Genomic DNA, 13,689 nt, shown 5'->3' with positions numbered 1-13,689 from the left:
AAAAGTGTTGAAATCAAAATGGATTTCAGGTTCACTCTTGTTCAACTAGAATATTCAAAACAAACATTCCCCCCCCTTCCCCTTTCCTTCAGTATTTGGTGAAAATAGTTGGGACTGCTTGTGCCCAGCATATTGCACAGCTTTACTTGCATGGAACTCTCTGGGGTGGCTGAGTGTTTTGTACAGCTAAAAATTTAACTCTTTACCCCACCTCGACCTCTTCTCAAGCACCCTCTTTCTTCTTCTGTCTTTTTTTTAAACGATTTTAGAATCACACATGTTTAAAATGTGTCTCTTAATTTCCTTCCTTCTCTTCACCAGCAGAGCATCTTCACACATTCGTTTTCCCTCTCCTTTCCCCCTCTTTTTCCTTCTATTGCAGTAAGTGCTCTCTTCTCACTTACGGGGCAGGTCCGCATAGAACTAACCCACTTACTTAGGTGGGGGATCCCTCTATGACGAACCATCACAACAGCAGTGGGTCAGTTGAGCCCAGCCCTACTGCTCTTAATCCTGCACCCCTTGTCTCTGGTCACCCAGGCATCCTCGAACAGACAATGCTTGCTGGTTAAAAATGAAAAGGCCATTTCAGATCAGTTTGTCCGAGCATCTGAATTGTATATGGGCGAGGAGGTGTGGGGACTGCCTAGAGAAGGAGGGTCGATGGGCCCAAGGTTACACAGTGGCAAAGAGCGAAACTAGAACCCTATTTCCACGTTGGCCTACTTCTAGAAAAGTGTGTTTTTCCAGTGAAACTCAGCTTTGACTGCTATTTCAGGCAGCCACAGGCATGTGGGAATTGTTTTGTTTGGAAGCAGGTTATTCCTATTCCTGGAATCAAATTCTTCAATCAGTGTCTCAACCGACAGGAAAAGCAAGCCTCAAGGTTTTCTCCTAGGCATCCTTGTGACTATGGATACGGCCAAAAACTTGATGGCAAGAATGAATTTACTTCCAGAGCTTACGTCCCACACTCACATGACAAAGAGCTGAGAAGGCAGCAAGGAATATGAAAAAGCCAGTATAATTTATACTTGTTGAGTTTTTGTCTAGTTCATTTATTAGAATGTACATCAATATCCAGATTGAATGCACTTAAACCTGAATATGGGATCATGGTGTAGAGGACATAGCACTGACCTAGGAGTTAGCCCATCTGTGTTCTGACCCAGCTCTGACCCATGACTGCGAGTATTCCACTTTGTCTAGAGTATGAGGTGGGTTGGGAGGTAAGGCAAGAGGTAAAACACGTAAGAAGAAAAAGAATAGGTAGTACCTGGCCTAGTGAGGGCCGCACATTCAGTGCACAGAAAATAACTACTCAGTGAATATGTGAAGCTAAGAAAGAGAATTTTATTTTATTTTATTTTTTTACTTATAAACAGCTAACAGTTATTTTCCACAGTCCTAGAAGCTGGTTAGTCCAAGATCAAGGTACCAGCAGCTTTGGTGTCTGGTGAAGGCCACTTCCTGGATCATAGGTGGCAACTTTTCACTATGTACTCACTGGTGGAAGGGTCAAAGTATCTCTCTGGACCCCCTTAAATAAGGCCCTAATCTCATTCATGAGGGCTCCACCCTTATGACCTAGCCACCTCCCAGAGACACCACCTTCTAATACCGTTATTTTGGGGTTTAGGATTTCAACACATAGATTTGGGGGAAATGCAAACATTCTATTTAGGATACCTACCCAATTTCCACACTGCCCACAAAGTGCCATGTCGAAACCCAAATAAAATCACATCATTTTCTTGCTTTAAAAAGTCCAAAGTCTTCTGATTGACTGGCAGAGAACTTTTCTTCTTCAACCTTTCTCTCCATAACCTATTCCACGTACTCCATTTTTCATCTGCATCTATTCTATTTTTGTTTTTTGTTTGCTTTCTTTCTTTCTTTCTTTCTTTTTTTGTGGTACGCAGGCCTCTCACTGTTGTGGCCTCTCCCGCTGCAGAGCACAGGCTCCGGATGCGCAGGCTCAGCGGCCATGGCTAAGGGGCATAGCTGCTCCACGGCCTGTGGGATCTTCCCGGACCGGGGCACGGACCCGAGTCCCCTGCATCGGCAGGCGGACTCTCAAACACTGCGCCACCAGGGAAGCCCTCTATTTTTCCTTTAAGTTAATTTTTATTGAAGTATAGTTGCTTTACAATGTTGTTTTAGTTTCTGCTTTAAAGCAAAGTGAATCACTTTTATGTATATGTATATCACCTCTTTTTCAGATTTCCTTAGCATTTAGGTCACCACAGAGTACTGAGTAGAGTTCCCTGTGCTATATACTAGTTTCTCAGAAAGAGAGTTTTAGATCTGATTGTCCAAACAAAGGAATTTGAATTTCATCTTACATTCAACAGTAAGCTTTTGGAGGATTTGTGCAGGAAAATGGCATCATCAGGAAGAAACTACCAGTTACTTTCTGGAGGAAGAACTAGAAGAAAGAGAGACTGGGGACAAGGAGAGAAGTTAGGAGGGTGGTGCACACCTCTGCTTCCAGTCATGGCAGGCTAAGTCATTTGCACTCACCATCCCAATGAGGACAACTAAAAAATACTGGGTGAAATGTGAAAAAGAAATTATCTTCATTAAGCGCTAAGAAACTCTGAGGCTAAAATCTAGAAGAAAGCAAAAACCCAAATAGGAAAGCCCAGCACTCAAAGCCACTTTTGCCTGAGGGCATTAGCAAATCCAGAAGAAAGAATTGTGACACTGAGCTGTGGTTTTGGTGGCCTCATGGAAAAGAGATGAAAAGTTGAAGTTCTCATCCCAAGTGAGTAGATCTGATAAGCCCTCCAGCCACTCTAAAATAAGTGACTACCCCTTTGGGATAGTGGTGAACCAGAAGCAACAAGCCCTGGCATGGAACTGGAGTCTAGATATCCATCACCAGAGTGACCCAAGGAACTTCAAGCCCTGAACTTGGATTAAAGTGGTCTTGGACAGGTAGTGACCCCAGGCATTTCGCAGCAGCAAGTAAAAATGCTCTCTGCAGGAAGGTTCTGTCTTCCTATGCCTGAAATCAGTCTGATAAATAATTTTTCAATAATATATTGGCACATAGTCAAAGATAAGTGGACACATAAGCAACAAAACACATTGTAAGTGACAGCTGAAAGAAAAACTAGGCAATGAAAACAAATTCACAAATATTTCAGATATCCGAATTATGAGACACAGACTATAGTCACTATGGCCTACTATAGTTCAAAAAATTTTTAAAAATGCTTTAAAATATTTTCAGGGAACAGAAAATCCTAAAAAGTGGCATAGCCAATTTGAAAAAGAATCAAACAGGACATCTAGGACTAAACAATGTAACGATTGAGGGTTCAAAGTATGCATTTAACAGAAGGCTATACATAATCATTAGATGATGATAAATGCGATGAAGAGAAATAAACCTAAGAGAGAATTACTGAATTCGAAGATAGACCAAAGAAATCATCCAGAATTTTGCCTGGAGAAATGAATTATATGAAAAAAATGTAGGATAAGAGACACAATGAATAGAGTGAAGAAGTCTAATATACATTTAATTTAAATCCTGGAAGGACAGAAGTGAGAAATGGGAAAGAAGATGATGGCCAGAAATTTTCCAGAGCAGATGAAATGCACCCATCCACAGATTCTAGAAGCCCAGTGAATTCTCAGCAGGATAAAAAACAGATATTCACTCCTAGACACATCATAATGAAAGTGCAGGAAATCAGAAAGAATGAAGGCTATATTAATGATCCAAGTTAGAGATAATGAATCTTGACCTTGGGCAGGAGCAGAAGAAATAAAGACAAGGGGATGGGCCTCTACACGCTTGCCTTTAGAATACCTTTTGCTCAGACTTACCATGAACGACTATTTTATAAACATTCTCCATTTCATTCTTCATTAATAAAATACATTTGCTAACAAATCTATTTGTTAGAGCAACCTGACACCTAGGAGCTGTTCAAATTTTCTTAGTCATACATGAAAGGTCGTCATCTTATAAGTATGTCATCTCACGGGCTATGAAAGGGGTGAGTATTCTCCATAGGAATTATGACGGTTAATTTTATGTGTCACCTTGATTGGGCTAAGGAAGAATTTCAAGTGCATAAACCTATTCCAGGAGCTATTAGGTCTGGAAAAGCTTCTGTGTGGATCTGCAGATCCTATTTAGGAGTGAGCTATGGAAATGAAGTCAGAGTGACCTTTCTTGTGTTCCATTTGAGGCAAACATATTAAGAGAGCATCTTTACACTGAAATGCATTATTATGGCAACTTGCTTATACAGAACTTCACTTTGAATTTATTAAAAATAAATGGAGATGCTTATTTCACCTTGAGGATTATGTGTGGACCTTAATTGACAAAATGTACTCTCTACCCCATCCCACTGATCAGAAAATGGCCACCCTGCTCCAGAGGACGAATAATAATCATTTAATCCGCACTTCAGCTCTGTAAGGTAGGTATTATTCTTCCCATTTTCCAGCCAGGAGGGGAGATGATATAGTAGATGTCAGAGGTTAGACTCTGAAGCCAGACTGCCTGGGTTGCAATTTCACCTGTGCTACCCACTAGCCGTGGAATCTTAAGCAAGTTACATAGCTTCTCTGTGCCTCAGTTTCCTCATCTCTAGAGTAAGATAATAATAGGGCTTCTTTAGAGGCTGCAATGAGTTAATTCATGGAAGGCACCTAAATTATTATGGCCAATCATACAATCAGTGCTCAAAATATGGAAAATCTACTTGTTCTAGAGTTACGAGGCCATTTTTTTGTGGCCACTTAATAGCACGAATGAGAAGCAAAAATATGCATCACTGAAGCCGACTAGAAGAAGAAACATGGGTCATGGGAGCAGCCTGGCCTTATTATCCATAGTTCCTGAAATGAGCTGTGTGACCCTGACTGGGGGCAGTGGGAGGTGTCTACAAGGGTTGGAGAAGGCACTCCATGGGGAGCCAGTGCCTAAGATATGTCCCAAATGTGTCTGCCCAGCCAGAAGCTCCTGGAATCCCGGAGATGAGAGAAGGCCCTTTCCCCCACAGGCTCCAGGAAGCGTTTAGAACCCCAAGGAATATACAAATTACTAAGCTCAATGAATCACAATAAATTCACTTTAAAAGTACTAGTTTACCCTCTTAATTTACAAGTGGCAATGTATGAAGCAACTGATTGTTCATCATAGTTTTTCTTTGGGAGACCTGAAGCAGTTTCTGGCTTACCCAGTACGGATGTCAAACCCCTGAGTGACACGCAACCACCTTATCACCTTACCTTATAATTTCTAATGGCTGGATTTCGTGTTCCGTTGTCATCACAGAAGGTAAATGGTTTCAACTATTACTTTGTTCAAAGCCCTTACTCCATATCAAACTACCTTCCCCTTTACTTTTCAGTTAAGACTCTCAAGTAGTTCCTAGAGCAGCTTCAGCATTTATACCTTTCTGTCAGCAGCTTTGTCTCAGATATTCATGTGGATACAGCCTTGTTCACAATGGAGCCCAGGGCAAAATGCAGAATGTTTTTGTGTTTCTGACTTACTATAATGAGGGATAAGTGTGCTTAGGGCAATCACTCCCATGGAGAGCAAAGGGGAAATTTAGCGGAACATAATGTGTGTTGACTTGAGTAAGCCTCAGTCCCGTGCCCCTCCCTTGGGGCTGGATTCCAGTTTCTGACTACCCAAATGTGTTCACAATGCACACTAGAAGATGTAGCCCCATCTGGCAACACTGGAAATAAGCAAGGTGTCATAGGGCCCCTTAATACAGAGGAATTCCCCAGGTCACTGAGTTGGTGAACTCAAGGTCATGTGGTATTCCTCCATTCCTCATGATAGCAGTATTTACTGAGAGAGAGCCATATGCCAGGTCTTGTGCCATGCACAGCCACACACACGGTCTGCCCCCAGGGAAACAACTCTTTAGTAGAAATATAGATGATGAGCCAAGGAATTTCAAAACACATGGTGCAGTGATATACATAAGAGGGGCTCCTGAACCAGGCTTGAGGGTTTGCAGAGAAAACTGGATGTCTGGGGCAGGAGTGAAAGGAAGTATTAATCTTCACACTTTTATGTCTTTCCCTCAACCCTGCCATAATTTATAGACAAGTCCTATTTTCTGAGTAAAATATAAATCCAACCACTTTCTAACGCCTTGCTTTTGTCACTCTGGTCCAAGCTCCCATCGTCTCTCAGGTGGACTACTCCAATAGCCTCCTAATTGGCTTCCCCACTTCCAGTTTTATATCCTGTGGCAAATATCGTAGATTAGCTCACTTGACTCCATTACAATCCCAATCACAGCAGGTAAGGCTTGGTCGAGGTTGCAGACCAAGTCTACATTTCCTGAACTCCCGCCCTTATGGCCTGGATTCCACACATAGCTTAGCCTCTGCCAAGCAGATAATAAACCCCCATGAGACTTGGTGGGAGCAGGAAGGTGGAGTCTATGCTGCTTCTTCTGTGGTTTCTGATTTCTCTTAGTGAGCATGGGCTCAGAAACTGTTGCTTCTCCTGCAGCAGTAATAATAGAGGTCCCAGGGTACAGTTCCTAGTTTTGTGGGTATCAAAAGGCAAGGCATGGGACATCAACTTTGTATAGATGGAGGAGGAGGCAATGTGGTCTCAAAGCCAAAATTTGTGATGCTCTCAGCAGAAACAGAGTGGTCCAAAGTCTTCTTCACTTTCCACCCTCCTGATTGTCCCAGTTCTGGGGTATTATTCAAGAAAACAATTCTGGAAATTATAACTACTACTTGAGTTAAAACAAACATGACCACCACCGCCCCCGTGCAAAAGTCTCTTGTGCTTTTCCCTCATACACCCAGGTATTTTGTAGGCTCTTGTGATTTATTTATGCATGCCTGTTTTTGTACTTTGTAAAAATGGCCTCCTATAGAATGTTTTCTTGTGTGTGTGTGTGTTCTTTTTCTTTTTCTGGCTTGATATCTTGATTCATAAGATTCATCTAACTTGTATGTAGCCAAGATTGTTCATTTTCTTTGCTGTATGACATTCCACTGATGCATATATCACTTCATATACCTACCCAACTAGTATTTGAATTTGGGTTGTGTCCAGTTCTGGACAATTACAAACAATGCAGCTCTGTGCATCCTTGGCCTTGTCATCTGCTTTGCATGGGCATGGGGTTCTCTAGGCGAAGCGCCTAGTGGTAGTATTAGTGGGTCCAGGGTAAATATATCTTAAACTTTGAGGGATACTGAATATTCCCGTTATTCAGTTCTGCATATTTCTTGATTTCCTCCAATCCAAGGATTAGTTAGTAGTATGCTATTTTGTTTCCAAACATTTGGGTGTTTTAAAGCTATCTCTGTGTTATTACCCACTGCGTTAAGCATTATCTTCAGAGAGCCTAGATTTCATGCCAGTGATCCTTTGCAGTTTATTGAGGCTTCCTTTTTCTTAGTAAGGTCTATTTCTGTAAACGGTCAATATGCTCAACAGAATTTATGTTCTCTGCTTGTTGGGTATAAAGTTTTATAGTATCTAATAGCTCAAATGTATTATTGCTTAGGCCTTTGATATCACTGCTTATTTCTGTTTGCTTGGACGTTCATGTTCTAAGAGTGGTGGGTTAAAATCTCCAGCTCTCATTGTTAACGTATCTATCAGTCCCTACAGTCCTAAAATTTATCATTGAGGTTTAAGCTATCCCGCTATGCCACCTTCTATAACTCCCTCACGCTATCATCCACTGACCCTAGCCATCCACTGCTCTCTGCCCCATCCTACCACTTTCTACATGACTCCAACTTCCACATCAATCACTCAACAATTTGACGCTCTCATTTCCAATGAACATCTTTACAACATACTAGCCAACCCCTCTCACAGAGACACTCTGGTTTATTCTTCACCCTAAACTACTCTACCTCTCACATCTAAAAGGAAAATATCCCAGTGTTGGACCGCAAGCCCCTGGCCATGCTGCTCTCTCATTCTTCCACTCTATCTACACGTGTTCTTTTATCTCACTGAGCCCTCCTATTCCTTGGCCTCTCTATTTTCTGCCCATCTGCACTCTCCCTCTTCTGTCTCTCCCTCCAGTCACTATTGATTTGGTTTGGGGTTCTCCCTATTTTTTTTTCTGGCCGTGCCGCGCAGCTTGCTGGGATCTTAGTTCCCCGACCCAGGATCGAACCCTGGTCCCCAGCCACTGCCGAGTCCGAACCACTGGACCGCCAGCGATTCCCTGGCGTTTCTCCTCTTTTCCTTCTTTTCCTGCTCCCACTCAGGTATACTAAGTTCTCAATACATCTACCACCACTTATTCTTCTACGCTTATAACACCTTCTGTATCTCCACATCCAGTTATCACCCATAGCCAATCACTGTTGACTTTCAGTTCTATACACTTCTTCATGTGCTTTCAATACCCCTACCTTAGTCTAGGACTTCAGCATCTCTCACATAAATCACTGCTACAATGAGCACTCCATTCTTGCTCCTCTCTGATCCTTTCTTCACATTGCTTTCAGAGTGACATTTCTAAAACACAAATTATTTCCCAAAGTAGAGCCCCTTGATGGCTTCTTGTAGCCTTAAGAATGAAGTCTCCACTGCTGTCTCTGGGGAAATGCAGATGGCCAACAGGCACATGCATACATGTTCAACATCACTAATCATCAGGGAAATGCAAACCAAAACCACAATGAGACACCACCTCACAAAAGGACACACGTAACAAATTTTGGCGAGGATGTGGAGAAAAGGGAACCATCCTACACGGTTTCGCGGGAGTGTAAACTGTTGCAGCCACTGTGGAAAACAGTATGGATATTTCTCAGAAAACTAAAAATAGAACTACCATACGACCCAACAATTCCACTGCTGGGCATCCATCTGTAAAACACAAAAACACGAATTCAAAAAGATGCATGCATCCCAATGTTCATAGCAGTGTCATTTACAATTGCCAGTGTATGGAAGCAATCTGTGTCTTTCAACAGATGAATGGACAAAGAAGATGTCAGGTATATATACAAAGAAATACTAATCAGCCATAAAAAAAGAATTTTGCCATTGGCAGCAACATGGATGGACTTGGAGGGTATTATGTTAAGAGAAATGAGTGAGACAGAGAAAGACAAATACTCAGTAAATTAAAAAGAATTAATAACTGGCTGAATTAACGGACATAGAAATGAAGGTAGAACAGACTTAAGAAAGGGTAAGTCTTCAACAACACACATGCTGCAGAGGGAAGAGAAAGGGCAGGGCTTATTTGAAAACCACCTAATAAGTTGGTATTACTAGCACTACAGAGCTAGTGGGCCCTTTTGTGTGCGTCTTAAATGCCAAGTTTATTGTGTATGCAGTAGAGTCATCAAATTTTTCTTACAGGAATTTGGCATGGCCAGAGTTGGGTTTTAGGAAGGTTAACTTAGCAAGTATATGAAGCATGTATCTGTGGGGAAAGACAGGGAGGTAGGAGAAGGTTAGGAGTCTAGGGCAAAGTTCAGGCAAGAAGTAATGAAGGTAATGATACTAAGAGTTGGCAAGAATGTGGAGCAAATAGAAATCTCATCCTCTGCTCTTGGGAATATGAACTAGTACAACCGTTTTGAAAGATAATTGGTGTTACCTAGTAAACTGAACTTGGACAGAACCTAAGACCCAGAAATTTCATGTCTAGGCCTATACTGTAGATCAGGATTTCTCAACTGCTGACATGTTGGAAAGATAATTCTGGGTTGTAGAGGACTGTCCTGTGCATTGTAGGACGTTTAGCAGTATCCTTGGCCTCCACCCACTAGATGCCAGTAGCACACCCTCAATTATGTCACCCAAAATGCTTCCAGACGTTATCAAATATCACCCTGGCTGGGGCGGATGGGGAAGTGCGGAGAATTGCTCTCAACTGAGAAACTAAAGAAGCTGTTGTATAAGGGCACAGTGGGATATGAATGAGAAAGTTCATCGCAAAATAATTTGCAAAAGCCTAAAGCTGGAAACAAGCCACATGTCCATCAACAGGAAATAGACATATTGTGGAATTTTCATATGATGGATAACTATAGAGCAGTGAATAATGATGACTACAGTTGCACACATCAGCATGGATAAATACCACAAACACAAAATTGCGGGGGTAGAGAAAGAGCAAGACAAGTAATACATCTAGTATAGTTAGATTTACATAAACTCCAAAATGGAAAAGAAATAACATTATTTAAGGGAACATTCCTCTGCAGTGAATGTATAAAAATGTGAATTATTATCCCAGTTCAGGATCATGGTTACCTCTGGGAAGGAATGAGGGGGTGAATCAGGAAGGGCACAGCAGGGGCTTCCAAGGCATTAGCCGTGTTCTAGTTCTCAAGCTTGGTGGTGAGTACACAGGTTTACATATTATTAAGATATACCTTACATATATTCTGTATTATCTTCTGTATACATGAAACAGTTCATAAAATTTGTCAGGAAGTGACGCGGTCTAAAATAATGCAGGAAAACGGAGAGAAAGGCAACAGTGTAAATAACTAATTGGATGAGAGACAGAGACAGACAGAGAGAGAGAGGGAGGAGCCAACCTTTAGGTGCCTCTTTGAATCATTTTAAATTCATTTTCTTCATAGAATTGGGGATGAAATCAATTCCTTATCTATAAACACACATAATTCATTGCTCAGACTTCTACGAAATGTACATTTTATGCCTCAACACGGATCCTACTATATGACGTGATTCACAGGACTGGATAATACTACATTTCACAAAACACCATTGTCTGAGAATCCTGCCCTGTTAGACTTGTAAACCTGTACCCATTTGTATTCCTTGGAGTTATAAGCATCTGAAAATAGGTGGCTTAAGAGTAAAAGTGATTCTTCATCACTAACTTTAGTGTCATTAGCATACACCTAACTGGTACAGAAAACTGTTTCCAACTTCGGCACCCACCCTACCCCTCTGCTTTTCTCCCAATGGTCACCTCTCAGGTAGTGGAATAACAGGAGAACTTTTGGATCAAATCCTTTCAGAAGACGGAGCCATAACCAAGGAAAATATCAGAACATCCTAACCTTTCCTGGACCAGGCAGGGAGGGACAAGACAGGTCTCTTCCTAGAAAAAGCACAGAGTTTTCAAGGCTGAAGGACTCACTGAAAACACATTTTATACATGTGGATACAGACAAATCCACAAACACCCAGAGAGATAGGAAACACAGGATTTGTCCCTGACCTGATTTAGGGACCGTCTCTCAGAGACTCAGAGAAGCCTGATATGTTAGACCTACAGCAAACCCTCAGAGCAGCAAGCCTGAGCTTCCTCCCTCAACATGAGAGGCTTCAGGTGCATACATGTGGATAACGTAGCCCACTTTTCCTGTTACCTGTATACGTGGCCATCACCTCGTAGATACCTCTCAGTCCTGAGAGTATAACACTGACAGTGCAACTCACCCCACAGAAGCACAGACCCAGTGAAGAGGAACACACATGCCCCTTGGGGCTTGGGACATGGGGCCACCTGGGGAGTAAATTCAGGGCCCTAGGTAACTGGAGCTCGGTAAGGGGCAGGGATAAGGACTCCGAGCATGCACCAAAAAAGGCTTATCTCAAAAAGAGGTATGCATGCGTTTGTTTAAACTGAAACTCCCGGGACTTCCCTGGCAGTCCAGTGGTTAAGACTCTGTGCTCCCAATGCAGGGGGCACGGGTTCGAAACCTGGTCGGTGATCTGATATCCTGCATGCCACATGACATGGCCAAAAATATAAATAAATAAACAAATAAACCAATAAATATATAAATAAAGTGAACCTCCGAAAATTTTTAAGCGCAGGTAAAGGCCTTTAATATTAACGATAGTTAATACACTAACTATATAACACAGAAATACACACACACACACACACCCTGCTGGCATGGCATGAACCATATGGAACCAAACCAATTTGAGGTCTTTCGAGGGACCGTACATGGATAAATTTCTACTTGGACTGTTCTTTCATTAAACAATGGTGACAAAAGGCCTCGTGCCTTTTGTTGTTGTTGTTCTAGCCATGAGGAATACTCTGTGTTACTACATGACAATGCATTTTTAAATGTCAACCCCACTGACAGGGGAAAGGGTTGTGGATACATTACACTCACTTCACTTTAACAGAACTTTATCAAGCATCTATGAAGAAGAAAACACAGTGCTTTAGAAGAGAGAAATCAATAAAAGCCTTTACGTTCTGAACAAGTCAGAAGCTCACATTTTAGGGAGCTGGGGCGATACACACATAAATAACGTTAATCTACTCTAGGATACGAGAGGAACTAGCATGGAAAACAGAAAATGTATTGATGCTAACCAGGAAGCTCTCAAGCAGCCTTAACTAAATGTAGAAATAAGGCTTTGTACCCTCAAACCCCTGGTCCTCCCCTTCTCTGATCATCTGCTCTGCTCAAGGACCACTTCACTCTTTTCCCTTAAAGAAGTTCCAGATACTACGCCCATTTCCTCTTTTAATTTTCTTTAAATTAGGACATATTTCAGACCTCGACAAAGGTACAGAGAATGCTACACCCATGCAACCATCAGCCGTCTTAAGAAACGTAAGCTTACAAATAAAATTGAAACCCACTATTCCCCTCCCTAACTGAATTCTCCCTTTCTTTCCATACATTTAACCACTGTCTTAAATAAGTTTATTGTTCTCATACACACCTTTCTGCATTCTACATATGCATGCATTACTCCTATGTATGCCTTTTACTACAAATAGATGTATGTATAATCAATCTAATAATTTTGAATGCCTTTAAACTTCATATGTGCATGGTATCATAATGCTTTTATCGTGTTGGAACTAGGTTCTTCCTTTATCTATTTGTCCCTTCCACTACTGAATCTTTGCCCCTTGTTATAAGCTGAATTGTATCCCTGCAAAAGATATGGTGAAGTCTTGACCCCCGGAAACTGTAAATGTGACCTTATTTGGAAATAGGGTATTTGCAGGTGTAATAAAGATCAGATGAGGTCATACTGGATTAGGGTGGGCCCTTCATCCAATATGACTGGTGTCCTTGTAAGAAGAGAAAGAACACAGAAACAGAGACAGGGGAAAACACTATGTAAAGATGAAGAACGACACTGGAAATCTGCATGTACAAGCCGAGTGATGCCAAGGATTCACAGCAACCACCAGAAACTAGGAGAGAGGCATGGAACGGATGCTTCCTCTAAGCCTCCAGAAGGAACCAGTCCTGCCGACACTTTAACCTCAGACTTCTGGTCTCCAGAACTGTGAGAGAATAAATTTCGGTTGTTTTAAGCCACCTGCTTTGTGGTAATTTGTTACGGTCAACCTAGGAAACTAACACCTCCCTCCGGGAGGTCTTTGTGTCTCAGGCCCCTGAGAATTCTAGTACCTTCCTCAGTCCAGATCTTACCATCCTGTTCAGTTTACCTGCAATAGTACCAAGTCAGTGAATTAAGGCTGGTTCTACTGTAGGTGTACTTAAACGTTTCCCCCACTGCTCTAAAGCAGTGGTTCTCAAACTTTAGTGTGCTTCAGTAGCACTTGGAGGACTTGTAAAAACCTGATGGCTAGCAGCCTACCTTCAGAATATCCAATCCAGTAGGTCTGGGGCAGGGCCTGAGAATTTGCATTTCAAACAAGTTCCCAGTTGATGCTGATGCTGATGCTGATGCTGCTGCTCCATGGCAGGCCAATAGCACCA

At 41.9% G+C, this 13,689-nt stretch overlaps 1 protein-coding gene across 1 annotated transcript in view; it reads right to left on the bottom strand.

Moving 5' to 3' along the window:
* LOC309796971 (uncharacterized protein) overlaps positions 1 to 13,689 on the bottom strand; it is a gene marked incomplete at its 3' end in the record, with an annotated part of 41,867 nt that overhangs the window by 797 nt on the left and 27,381 nt on the right. The window lies entirely within an intron of this gene.

Source organism: Mesoplodon mirus (genome assembly GCF_964341445.2).
Source record: "Mesoplodon mirus genome assembly, chromosome: X".
NCBI classification, from domain to species: Eukaryota; Metazoa; Chordata; class Mammalia; order Artiodactyla; family Ziphiidae; genus Mesoplodon; species Mesoplodon mirus.
This window is presented reverse-complemented; position numbering and strand designations above follow the sequence as displayed.